General features: G+C 32.0%; 1 pseudogene across 1 annotated transcript; it reads left to right on the top strand.

The window, feature by feature from the left end:
- The first annotated feature begins 6,600 nt into the window (after positions 1-6,600).
- On the top strand, positions 6,601-11,164 carry LOC146912734 (disease resistance protein RPV1-like; annotated as a pseudogene). The gene is made up of 5 exons (XR_015016856.1): positions 6,601-7,181; positions 7,662-8,766; positions 9,012-9,287; positions 9,411-10,178; positions 10,421-11,164. The product of XR_015016856.1 is annotated as a disease resistance protein RPV1-like (transcript).
- The last annotated feature ends 895 nt before the right edge of the window (positions 11,165-12,059 follow it).

Below are 12,059 nucleotides of genomic sequence, written 5' to 3'. Positions count from 1 at the left end.
CACAAATTTCATAATGGTGCATAATCAAACACCATGGAACTCCGATACAATTTAAATACTAACCTACATGTTTATTGTGGATCTGGATTCAATTTTCAGGGTGGAATTTTTAATCTAACTCTCATACATTGGATTGTACCTCATCATAAACTAGCTCAAACTTCGGAGGTGTCCAAATCTTTTTCTCTTCCATTTTGGTAAATAAATTTATATTTTTCTGTTCACTATTTAAAAAAGAAAAGAACAAGCAGTAATCATAACCTAATCTACCTTTTCTTTTGGACGGAGATCACCTAATCTAGTCAAAAGTTGAAGCAGATATTAGTGGGTTGGTATGTTGTCTGATAACTTTTTAAGTTGAAACTAGTTACAAACCCGTGCTTCGCACGGGGGTTCAGTAACGTATTTGACAAAATATTATATTGGAAGGATAGATTGTAAAATGATAGATAATTATAAACCATAATACAATATTTAGAGTACTCTTGCATTACGGATTACAAAATTAAATCTTTAAAATGGTTTGATCACAAGTAACAAATGAAAACATATTTTGTCAGCGGTAGAAACACTTTTCCAGTAATAATTGATATCTATCTATAAACCAATGAAAACCCTATTGCCAAAGCTGCCTGATTTATATCATTTTGACTTTCAGCTTCAACATATATAAATCATTTCACATGATCTACAGCAAAGACAGTAACTGCAATTTAGTATCCAGTTCTTTCAGGCGAACAAACTTCTGCATCAGATAGATAGCTGAAAGCCTCTCTACCTAATTTATATCATTTTGTGTTTTAGCTTCAACGTATATAAATCTTTTCACATTATCTACAGCAAAGGCTAGGGATGTCAATGGATACCAATGGGTACGGATAATATGATACCCGTCCCCGCCCCGTTGGATAAGTATGATACCCGTGCCCGCCCCGTATCCTCGTGGGTACTCACTATACCGGTACCCGTGGGTATTGAGGTATCCATGGGTACCCATGGAGTTTTGAATTTATTTATTTTTTGGTACAAATAATAACTTTTTTTAATTACCAAAAAACTTCAACTTTTAAACATCCATACATAATCCACTCAAATTTCGTTAATCATACATAATTCATAGAAAATTCATGATTCTTATATAATCTATATGTTTTATGATGTGAATGAAGTAGAAATGGTGAACTTAATAAGATGAATTAAAAAAATTTAAAATAAAAATAGGTTATTATTGAGGATTTTTAGGTGGGGGGTAAAATTTTCTTCAATAAAGTACCAACTTTAAGAAATAAGATGTGATATATAAAGATATATTAGTAATTTACTTAATTTATTATCGGGTATGGGTACCTATAGGTATGGATACAATCCAATCCGTGTCTATGTCCATATAATAATGGGTAGTCAAATACCCGTTTATTATACCCGTGGATACCAGTTTAGCTACCCGCTCCATACCCGTGACGGATTTTACCCACGGGTACCCATGGGCATGGGTATTTTTGCCACCCCTAGCAAAGGCAGATATTAACTGCAATTTAGTACCACATATATAAATCCTTTCACATGATCTACAACAAAGGTAGATAGTAACTGCAATTTAGTATCCATTCCTTTCAGGTGAACAAACTTCTGAATCAGACAGATAGTTGAATGTCTCTCTACTTGATTTATATCATTTTGCCTTTCAGTTTCAACGTATATAAATCATTTCACATGATCTACAGCAAAGGCAGATATTAACTGCAATTTAGTATCGAGTCCTTTCATGTGAATTATACGCACTTTTAAAAACTTGTTTTAAAGGAGAGATGTTCAAATTACGGAATATTACCATTCTTAGTAAATTTGAGAATGAAGTTCGCATAATCCAAATATTTGTGATGCATGGTTTAAGGCATGGGGTTCAGTAACGTATTTTGTAAAAAAAATTGTTCCGAAGGAAAAATGAACAAATTAATGAATATTGCACAAAAATTAAAAAACTTTATCAAAATATTTATGAAAGCTTTATCAAGAGCAGGAAAACAACATAAATTACATAATAGTTATAATTATAAAAGTGAGCGCTACTGTCATAGAGTTACCAAAAAGGGATTAACACCAATATTTACATGACACAAAATGAACGAAAGAAACACATTAAACTCTTTAGCGTCTTGTGTAGGAACTTGGTTATTAATATTTTGACCGTTAAAAAATAAAAAATCTCTTTGACATCAAAAAAGTAATATCAACTGAGCAATATTCAGTCTCTTCACATATGCTTAGTAATATTCAGTCTGAAAGATTACATTGAAAGGATAGATGGTAAAATGACGGATAATTGTGAATCATTATAATATGTCAAAATATAAACCTTAAAAACCATGAACCATCAACTTAGTTTTAAATAGTTAAAAATAAAAAATTGTAAAATAGTTAAAAGTTTTTAAAAATATAAAAATTGGAATATAGTTAAAAAAATTGGTGAGGTAGCACTCAACCAAGCAACACTAAAAAAATTACATGCATTAGCGTAACAAAAAAACAGACAGACGGACATAAAATATTACTCTAAACGTTAATGTGTGTATATATTCGCGAGGTTGAAGAAAGGACAAAAATATTTGGGATCATTAAATGACATCGTGAATAAAAATATTTGTGAGATTGTGATGATTAAACGATATTGAAATTAAATATATAAGTGATAAAAAGATAATAAAATTCCTTTGAAAAAAAGGTAATAAAATTAAATGGAATCTCCTTAAAAAATTAATGGAACGGTTAAAAAAAAGTTAAATGGAAGAAAAAAACATAATGAAATATAATATTAAAAAATAAAGAAAAAGTTCCCGGCGTGAGTTGAAAAGAGGTGCTTGTGAAATAAATTGTCGAGAAATAGTTTTTTAAAGTAACATTCAACAGCTTCTGGTCAAAGCTCATTCCATTCAATTTTATGCGTTCAAAAAAAGTACTTTTTTTAGTAAGTAATTAATTGATATTGTATTCGGCCTAACTTCTCCTTAAAAATGTAGAGAAGTTTGAAAAAAGTCGGGTCAAACGATACCTTAATCTCCCACAAAGGCAATGTAGAAGCAATTGAATTTGGGAGAAAAAATTGAAAAATATTTAAAAATATAAAAATTGGAAAATAATTAAATGTTATTAAAAATATAAAAATAATTAAAAAAATTGGTTAGGGGCAAAAATGGAAATTCATAGGCCAAACCTTAAAAAAAAAAAACTTGTCGAGAAGTAGTTTTTTAAAGTAACATTCAACAGCTTCTGGTCAAAGCTCATTCCATTCAATTTTATGCGTTCAAAAAAAGTACTTTTTTTAGTAAGTACTTAATTGATATTGTATTCGGCCTAACTTCTCCTTAAAAATGTAGAGAAGTTTGAAAAAAGTCGGGTCAAACGATACCTTAATCTCCCACAACGGCAATGTAGAAGCAATTGAATTTGGGAGGAAAAATTGAAAAATAGTTAAAAATATAAAAATTGGAAAATAATTAAATGTTATTAAAAATATAAAAATAAGAAAATAATTAAAAAAATTGGTTAGGGGCAAAAATGGAAATTCATAGGCCAAACCTTAAAAAAAAAAACCACTTCCAATAATTGAATTACCAAAATGCCCCTCATAGGGGCAAATTGGTAATTTAAAGGGGCATTTCCTTTCTTATATATATAAGTAGAATAGTGCAATTTAGTGGCAATATTGTACTATAATTTTCTGATTCAATAATTAATGAATCAATCAAATCCCTTTGATCTTATGATCAATGTCTTGCTTAAATCTCAGATCTATTGTGGCCGGGGTTTGAACCACGGATCTTGCATATTTTTATGCATTGTCCAACCAACTGAGCTCAGCTCACGAGACGTTCGATACACTTTTTAAATCAATGGAATTTATTTAAAAAGTAGATTTATTGATTTAAAAAGTGTTAACCAACGGTTAATTGCCGTTCCATATATTCCTTGCACGGGAATGACAAATCCGGACAATAACCTACCACACTCCTCAAGCTCCTTTGATGATCTCTCATGAATGATTTCTCTTCTCATTCTCATGTCTCACAACAAATCATGCATTCCAAGTTTGTAGAACAAGACTTTGTTCAACAATGATACTTATTCCAATGTATGCAAAAAGACCACATATAATTAATATAGAGTTAAATATGTTTGTATCCCTATTAAATTAGAAACTTTAAGCTTAGTCCTTAATTTAGTTTTTTTAGTCCAATATAAAAAGAAGTTACATGTAGTTTATTTTTTTGTTAAATAGCTAGTGACTGAAGCTCACACATGAAGTTTCTAGAAAATAAAAATTTCCATTTGAATCCCAAAACAAAATAAATTTTTAAAACACATGACATGAATCCCAAAACCTCAGTAGTATTTGAGAATAAAATAAATGTTTGAACTTTGAACAAATATGCCATCAGGATATATATAAATGTAAGATGGAAGGAACACGTATAGTTGTCTGTTGATGGTGATTTTGTCAATGTTTCTCATTGTAGTCGTCACCGAGCAATTTTAAAAGACCATGTTAATCGAGACAAGTATTTAATTATGTATAAATTTTGTCGTTATGGAAACAATAATTAAAATCCAAACAAGCCATGAAATGACAAGGAAGGAAATTAAGTATACACTTCTACCACAAACACACTGCAAATTAAGCAACACTGCTTCTCTTTTCCTCTCATTTCACTGTCATGCTTTTTTTTTTATTCATCAACTAATTAAGCTAAGGTTTAATCTTTTTAAATATTTTTATTGGAATTTCGTCTCTATGATGTTATAGACAATTATTTTTTCTTGTCTCTAACGTCAACTTTTGTTACAAAAATTCGAAGTTACTTAACATAGGTCCAGATGACATTTTGTGGCATTGTAATTTTTCACGATATGTTACCATCTCTTTTTGTGAATAATTGAGTGTATTGAATTAATATTTCAAGATATTTTAAAATACTTCTTATGATATTCTTTTTTCTTGTATTCAATAAAAACTTTTATAAAATATAAATAAATTTTGTGGTATCAATTAGGACTATCAAGAGTCGAGACCTTTTAAAAAAAAAAGGAATTAGGATTATCAAGATTTTTATTGAGGCCATTTGTGGTGCACACCGGTAGGTCGGAGTACTATGACACGGTGTGGCATAAAGCGGCGTCTTTGAAGCCAACCAAAACAGACATCGGAGAAGAATCGAACCGAGACCTTGAGAGGAAGAGCACACGATGAAGTCCTAAACCAACACCACTAGACCATTCCAAGGGGGTTTACATCACAACTATTTTATGTTTATTTCCGGTTTTGTAGATTTTAATTCATATTGGTATACTATTAGTTGATCTTTCATTCCGAGTGAACATCTCTTTCTTAAGCACACATGATTCTGTTTTTTTAGTGATTTTATAAAAAATCAGAATCTGTTTGTGTTTACTTATCATAATAAAAATAATTTTTTTTTAAAAAAATGATTTAGTTTGTTTGCATACAATTATATAAAAGTAATTTTTAGTTACAAAATCATCTCAATTTTTTGACCAATTGTTTCCTCTCCCCTCTAAAAGGGATTTTTTTTTGTTACAAAAAGACACAAAAGAGTAAAAAAAAATTGAAGGTGTCAAATGATTAGAATAGAGCATGACTGTGTTTTTGCTAGCAATTAAGATTCATAATTAAATAATAAATTATCAATTTTTATCGGAGATTGTTTTTTACTCTAGATATTTAATCGTGGAGAGTGAGTTATTATAGAAAATATTGTTTTAATTGGGACTAAGTTTGTTTTAATTAGCTGAATTTGTTTTAATTGACAATTTCCATAAAGAGAGATAATGTGTCAAATAATTATAATAGAGTAAAATTGTATTTTTGGTAGTCGTTAAGTTTAATAATTAATTAAAGAATAAATATATATTGATATATTCTCGTAAATAAAACTCTTCCCTAATTTATTAAATTTAATGTTATATTTTTTTTTTGTCAAAAAGATGTATAACATAAAATTTAATAAATAAATGAAGATTTTTAGTGTGTTAGTGTTTTACATTAAGGGGCTGTTTGGTATCAAAGAAACATTAAGGAAAGATTGTATGAGGATGGAAAGATGGCTGACAGGGCTTCTTTCAACAGTTTGGATTAAAATGTCAGCAGGGAAAGAAAGTTACTTTTTGGTGGGCCTCACGTGCAAAAACAATCCCCTCCATTTTGTGAAGAAAGTGGGATGAAAGGGTGTTTTACAATGAAAAGACATAAATACCCATATTTTTTATTTCCAACTCCATCATTTTGGTCCCACTTTTATTATAATTTTTTTTGGCTATTTTCGTCTTTTTACAAACATTCTCATCTTTCTTTCCTTACACTTTCTTTTCACTATCACTCGTACCAAACAACCAAATAATCATCTTACTTTCTGCTCTCTTTCCATCCACTTTCATTCTTTAAACATTCTTTCCTAAATCTTTTTCGGCTAACTTTTTCATTTTTAATTAAAAGTGGAAATGATGAAGTTCAGTGCCAAGGTTGACCGAAGACTATAAACCGACGACGACTTTAAGTTGATATACCTGCTTCTTCTCTTCGTCGTTATTTTTAGATCTTTTAGAAAGGTTTTGCCTTCCAACAATTCCGTCACTTACATATTTCATCCATGTCAGAACAATCTGATGACATTTTCAAAGACATTAGCTGCCCACATATTTGAACACTGTAGGCCGAATGAAGTGTTTTTAAGTTTTAGAGGCAAAGATACTCGTTCTTCCTTCACTTCACATCTTTATGCTTCACTTCAAAATGTCGGGATTAAAACTTTCATGGATGAAGAGTCACTTCAACGCGGAGGTCATATTTCAACATTGTTACCGAAAGAAATTGAACATTCTAAAATTTCTATTGTTGTTTTTTCAAGAAATTTTGCAGATTCAAGATGGTGTCTCCGTGAGTTGGTGAAGATAATGGAGTGTCACAGAACCGCAGCACAGATAGTGCTACCAGTGTTCTATGATGTTGATCCCTCGGAGGTACGTCACCAAACTGGTGAGTTTGGACAAGCTTTTAAAAGTCTCTTGAGCAAACTTTCGAAGAAGAAGAAGAAAGATAAGTCGCCGAAATGGAGAGAGGCTCTTCGTGGTGCTGCTGCCTTTGCTGGCTTTGTAGTTCTAAACTCCAGGTGATTTTCAAATGTTAAGTGATGACATCAAAATTGTTAATCAACTCAATTATATTAAAGTGTTCACCATTATTAACACAACACCAATTTCCTTTGGCACAAGCATCACATTCAATTTTAAAAAGATAAAAAATTTGGATAAGGTGTCATCATATATTCTGTGTAATTTTTGTCTCTCTTTCATCGGGAAGAGTCATTCCGTATTTGCTTAATCAGTGACATAATAATTGATGCCATGAATTCTATACAATTTACTGTTTAGTGTCTATTAGACAAAAAATTCATTGTCATTCCAATCTTTTTTTAACAACTGAACTTAGACCCACACATACACTCCTCCAACTGCAATTTCTTACTCAAATTTCCTAACTACTTTCGACTCACATACATGTGCATATACATGCACATACATATATGTCGGCGTGGTCCTGCCTGTGTGTATATAGGCTTATTCATATTTTCTTTGGTTCATTTTTAAAGGAATGAAAGGGAGGCAATCGATCATATTGTTGAAAAAGTTACTATTTTGCTTGACAAGACAGACTTATTTGTTGTTGATAATCCAGTGGGAGTCAAGTCTCGAGTGCACGACATGATTCAATTACTAAACATTCAACAATCAAATGATGTTCTGCTACTAGGGATTTGGGGTATGGGGGGAATTGGTAAAACAACCATTGCTAAAGCCGTTTACAATGAAATCTGTCGCAATTTCAGAGGTAGGAGTTTCCTTGCAAATATTAGGGAAACGTGGGAGCATACTGATGGAAAAGTGTCTTTACAAGAACAACTTCTGCTTGATATCTTAAAAAAAACAGCTACCAAGATACCAAACATCGATTCTGGGAAAAATACAATAAAGGATATGCTCTGCGATAAGAGAGTACTTCTTGTGCTTGATGATGTGGATAGTTTGGACCAACTAAATGCTTTGTGTGGAAGTCGTAAATGGTTTGGTTCAGGGACTAGAATAATCATTACAACCAGAGATAAACGTATACTTACAGCAAAGGGAGTTGATCAGGTATACATGATGGAAGCAATGGATGATAGTGAATCAATTGAGCTTTTTAGTTGGCATGCATTCAAGCAACCAAGGCCTAGAGAAGAATTTTTAGAAATTTCTAGAGAAATAGTTGACTACTCTGGGGGATTGCCTCTAGCTCTAGAAGTCCTTGGTTCCTATTTGTTTGAAAGGGGAGTAGCAGATTGGAAGTGTGTATTGGAGAAAATCAAAATAATTCCCAATGATGAAGTACAACGGAAGTTAAAAATAAGCTATGATGGTTTAAATGATGATACCGAAAAAGAAATATTCCTTGACATAGCTTGTTTCTTTATAGGGATGGACCGAAACGATGTTACACAAATATTAAATGGGTGTGGACTTTTTGCTGATAACGGAATAAGTGTCCTTGTTGAGAGAAGCCTTGTCACTGTCGATGATAAGAATACACTTGGAATGCATGATTTGTTACGGGATATGGGAAGAGAAATCATTCGTGAAAAATCACCAAAGAATCCCGAGGAGCGTAGCAGGTTATGGTTTCATGAGGACGTGCTTAATGTTTTATTTGAAAAAACTGTAAGCACCTCGTATACCTATTTCATGATTTAAAATTTATAACACATAAGTAAGCTAAAAACATTTATGAGTTAGTTGTTACATGAATATAGTTTGTTGATTTACATCAGAACTTATAAAATTAGTCTCTTTGATAAGTTAGATTTGTTGTGCTTTATGAATTTTAACAAACGGTCGGTTTAGTCACATATTTTTTCATCTGTTTTGTATCTGTGTTTTACATTTTGGTCAATTATATTTCATAGGGAACAAAAGCTGTTGAGGGTCTAGCTTTGAAGTTGCCAATAACTAGTTCAAAATGTTTTAGTGCTAAAGCATTTAAGAAGATGGAGAGACTAAGATTGCTTCAACTTGCTGGAGTACAACTTGATGGAGATTTCAAGTATCTTTCAAGAAAACTAAGATGGCTGTGTTGGAAAGGATTTCCTTTGTCATTCATACCTTCAAACTTTTGTCAAAGAAATTTAGTTTCCATTGAGTTAGAAAACAGTAAAATGATATCTGTGTGGAAAGAGACCCAGGTATTAATTATGATTTCTGTTTTTTGCATTTCACATATTATTTTTACTTTTCATGGTAAAAACTTCCATTTATTTTGTATGTTTCTTCTCTAAATTCTCTTTATAATATTTATGTTTTTGTAGAGGATGGAGATGCTGAAAATCCTTAACCTTAGTCATTCTCATCACCTGATGCTGACCCCAGACTTCTCAAATTTGCCTAACCTTGAAAAGTTAGTACTCAAAGATTGTCCAATGTTGTCCGAGGTTTCTCCTAGCATTGGAGATCTCGATAAAATTCTTATAATAAACTTGGAAGGTTGTGTTAGCTTATGTAGCCTCCCAAGAAGCATCTATAAGTTGAAATCTTTAAAAACTCTCATCCTTTCTGGTTGTTTAAAGATTGACAAGTTGGAAGAGGACATTGAACAAATGGAATCTTTGACCACTCTGCTTGCAGATAACACTGCATTAACAAGAGTACCCTTTTCAATTGTAAGGTCAAAAAGTATTGTATATATTTCTTTGTGCGGCCATGAAGGATTCTCACGTGATGTGTTTCCATCTATCATTAAGTCTTGGATGTCCCCAACAAATAATCTCCCATCTCATTTTCAAACATCTACTGTCATGTCATCTCTTGTTCCTTTAGATGTACCACGTAGTAGTTCCCAGGAACTATCATCAATTTCCAAGTACCTTCCAAGTATTCGCAGTCTTTGGGTTGAGTGTAGCTCAGAACTTCAAGTTTCTCATGATGCTGCAATTATTTTGGATGCCTTATATGCCGCAAATCTAAAAGAGTTGGAACCAACTAGAACACAAGTATCAAGAAGTTCCCCGAAATCTCTTTTCATTCAAATGGGAATGAATTGTCAAGTTGCAAATATTCTGAAAGGGCAAATTTTACAGGTTTCACTCATTCTCCCTTGCACGTTTTATTATTAATATTGTTTGTTTGTCAAATGTAAGTAAGAAGTCTTATATTGGATAAAAATGTGAGTGATAGTTGAGCTACATATAAGTGGTGGAACCATGTATCCCATGCCTTAGGTTTGGGACGAATATGTGATGACCCCTTGATTTTTAGGTTCCGCTTTTGATCGAACGAATATATTGTTTGATTAAATTCTGACCCTTTTTTCCTTGCACAGAGTATGCGTGGTGGTTGTGTTCTCCCGGGTGATAGTTATCCAAACTGGTTATGCTTCAATTGTGACAGTTCTTCTGTAATTTTTAAGGCCCCTCGAGTGGAAGAGCATAACTTAAAGTCATTGATGTGCATTGCCTCTTCAACTGCGGATAACATAACACCAGATGGTCTTAAAAATGTGTTAGTGAAAAATTACACAAAGGCCACCATTCAGATCTATAAGAGTGAAACATTAGCTTCCTTTATGGATGAGGAAAAGCAGAATGTAGTGTCAACAAAGTGGAGGTTGTTGTTGTTTTTGGGGACGGTTTCATTGCGAAGGAAACAATAATTTATCTTGTATATGAAGAATCAATTGGCAAGAAATTGGAGCTATACCGTGAACCATATTCGAATATCATTGCTGTTGGTGTTGATGAAAATGAAGAATGCACTGTCCAGCGGATCTGTACTCAAGAGGAGCCCACTGATGACTTCAATCAGAACAAAATGAAAAAGAAAATAAAAGAAAAGAAAAAGAAAAAGAAAGGAAAATTTCACTGGAACTAAAGATGGTAAAATTCAATTCTTATGGTCCCTGCAATCCTTTATATTGGCAACAATTGTTTTACATTTATGATGAAGTCATATAATCCCAAATAGATATGACTATAATCTGTTCTGTTGTAATTCTTCAATCCAAGACACCTGAGTTTGTTGAGTGATCTTGTTTCTTAATATTAGATTCGCTTTATCATTTTTATTATATTTGCATTTCATAATTAAAGAGTATATGAATTTTTTTAATTTTCTCAATTTATGTCATACAAAAGTTAAACATTCTATCTCAAGCCTTTTGAAAGAAACAGAAAAGCACTTTCACATGTTATTTGTTGTATATACTTTTTTACCATGATATCGCAAGAGTAATCCTCAATATTTGAACGACCATTGATTAATACGAGGGAGTAATTTGCAGGTTCAGTACAAGACTTACTCACATCATAGTGCATCCATGGTAACTTGTTTTCCAGAGGCTATGCCGAAAATTGATATGGTCTCTCTAATGAATGCAAACTTTCTTTGTTGCTTAGGATTTTAGGGTTTGTAGCTGAGAGCACTACTCATCAAGGCTTCTCCTCAAGATTTGTTTTGTATATTAATTTCCTAATAATATGAAAAATCTTGTGCAAGTATCAACAGAATTTACTAGCAGAAGTGACAATAATTTGATGTTGAAAAGTTCTAAAATAGGATTCTGCTCTAGTTTAGAATTATGATTAGTATTTTCTCCTTTTGACCACAAGCTTCTGAAATGTAGAGGATAGCAATATTGCTTTGAGTAAATAAATGTTACGAGAGAGGAACCTTTGAATTTGAAAGAAACGATAATTAAATTACTCATGTTGGTAATTCTTTTATATATTTTTGCATATGATACCACAAGAGCAACTCTCTTCAAGGAGCTACTGTTGTAAGAGAAATATCAATCTTCACAAAGCTCCAACAGAAGACAAGATTTAATATCTTCTGATGCCCTCATTTATTCTCAATACAATTGCATTTGAAAAAGTCTAAAATCTAAGGTTTATTTGGTAGGGGGATTTTGGACGGGCGGGGAGGAGAGGACTTGTTTTTTCTTTCTCTATAAATTATAAATT

This window comes from Medicago sativa, chromosome 6 (assembly GCF_051527215.1).
Source record: "Medicago sativa cultivar Bolivia chromosome 6, Bolivia_mono, whole genome shotgun sequence".
Classification (NCBI taxonomy): Eukaryota; Viridiplantae; Streptophyta; class Magnoliopsida; order Fabales; family Fabaceae; genus Medicago; species Medicago sativa.
This window is presented reverse-complemented; position numbering and strand designations above follow the sequence as displayed.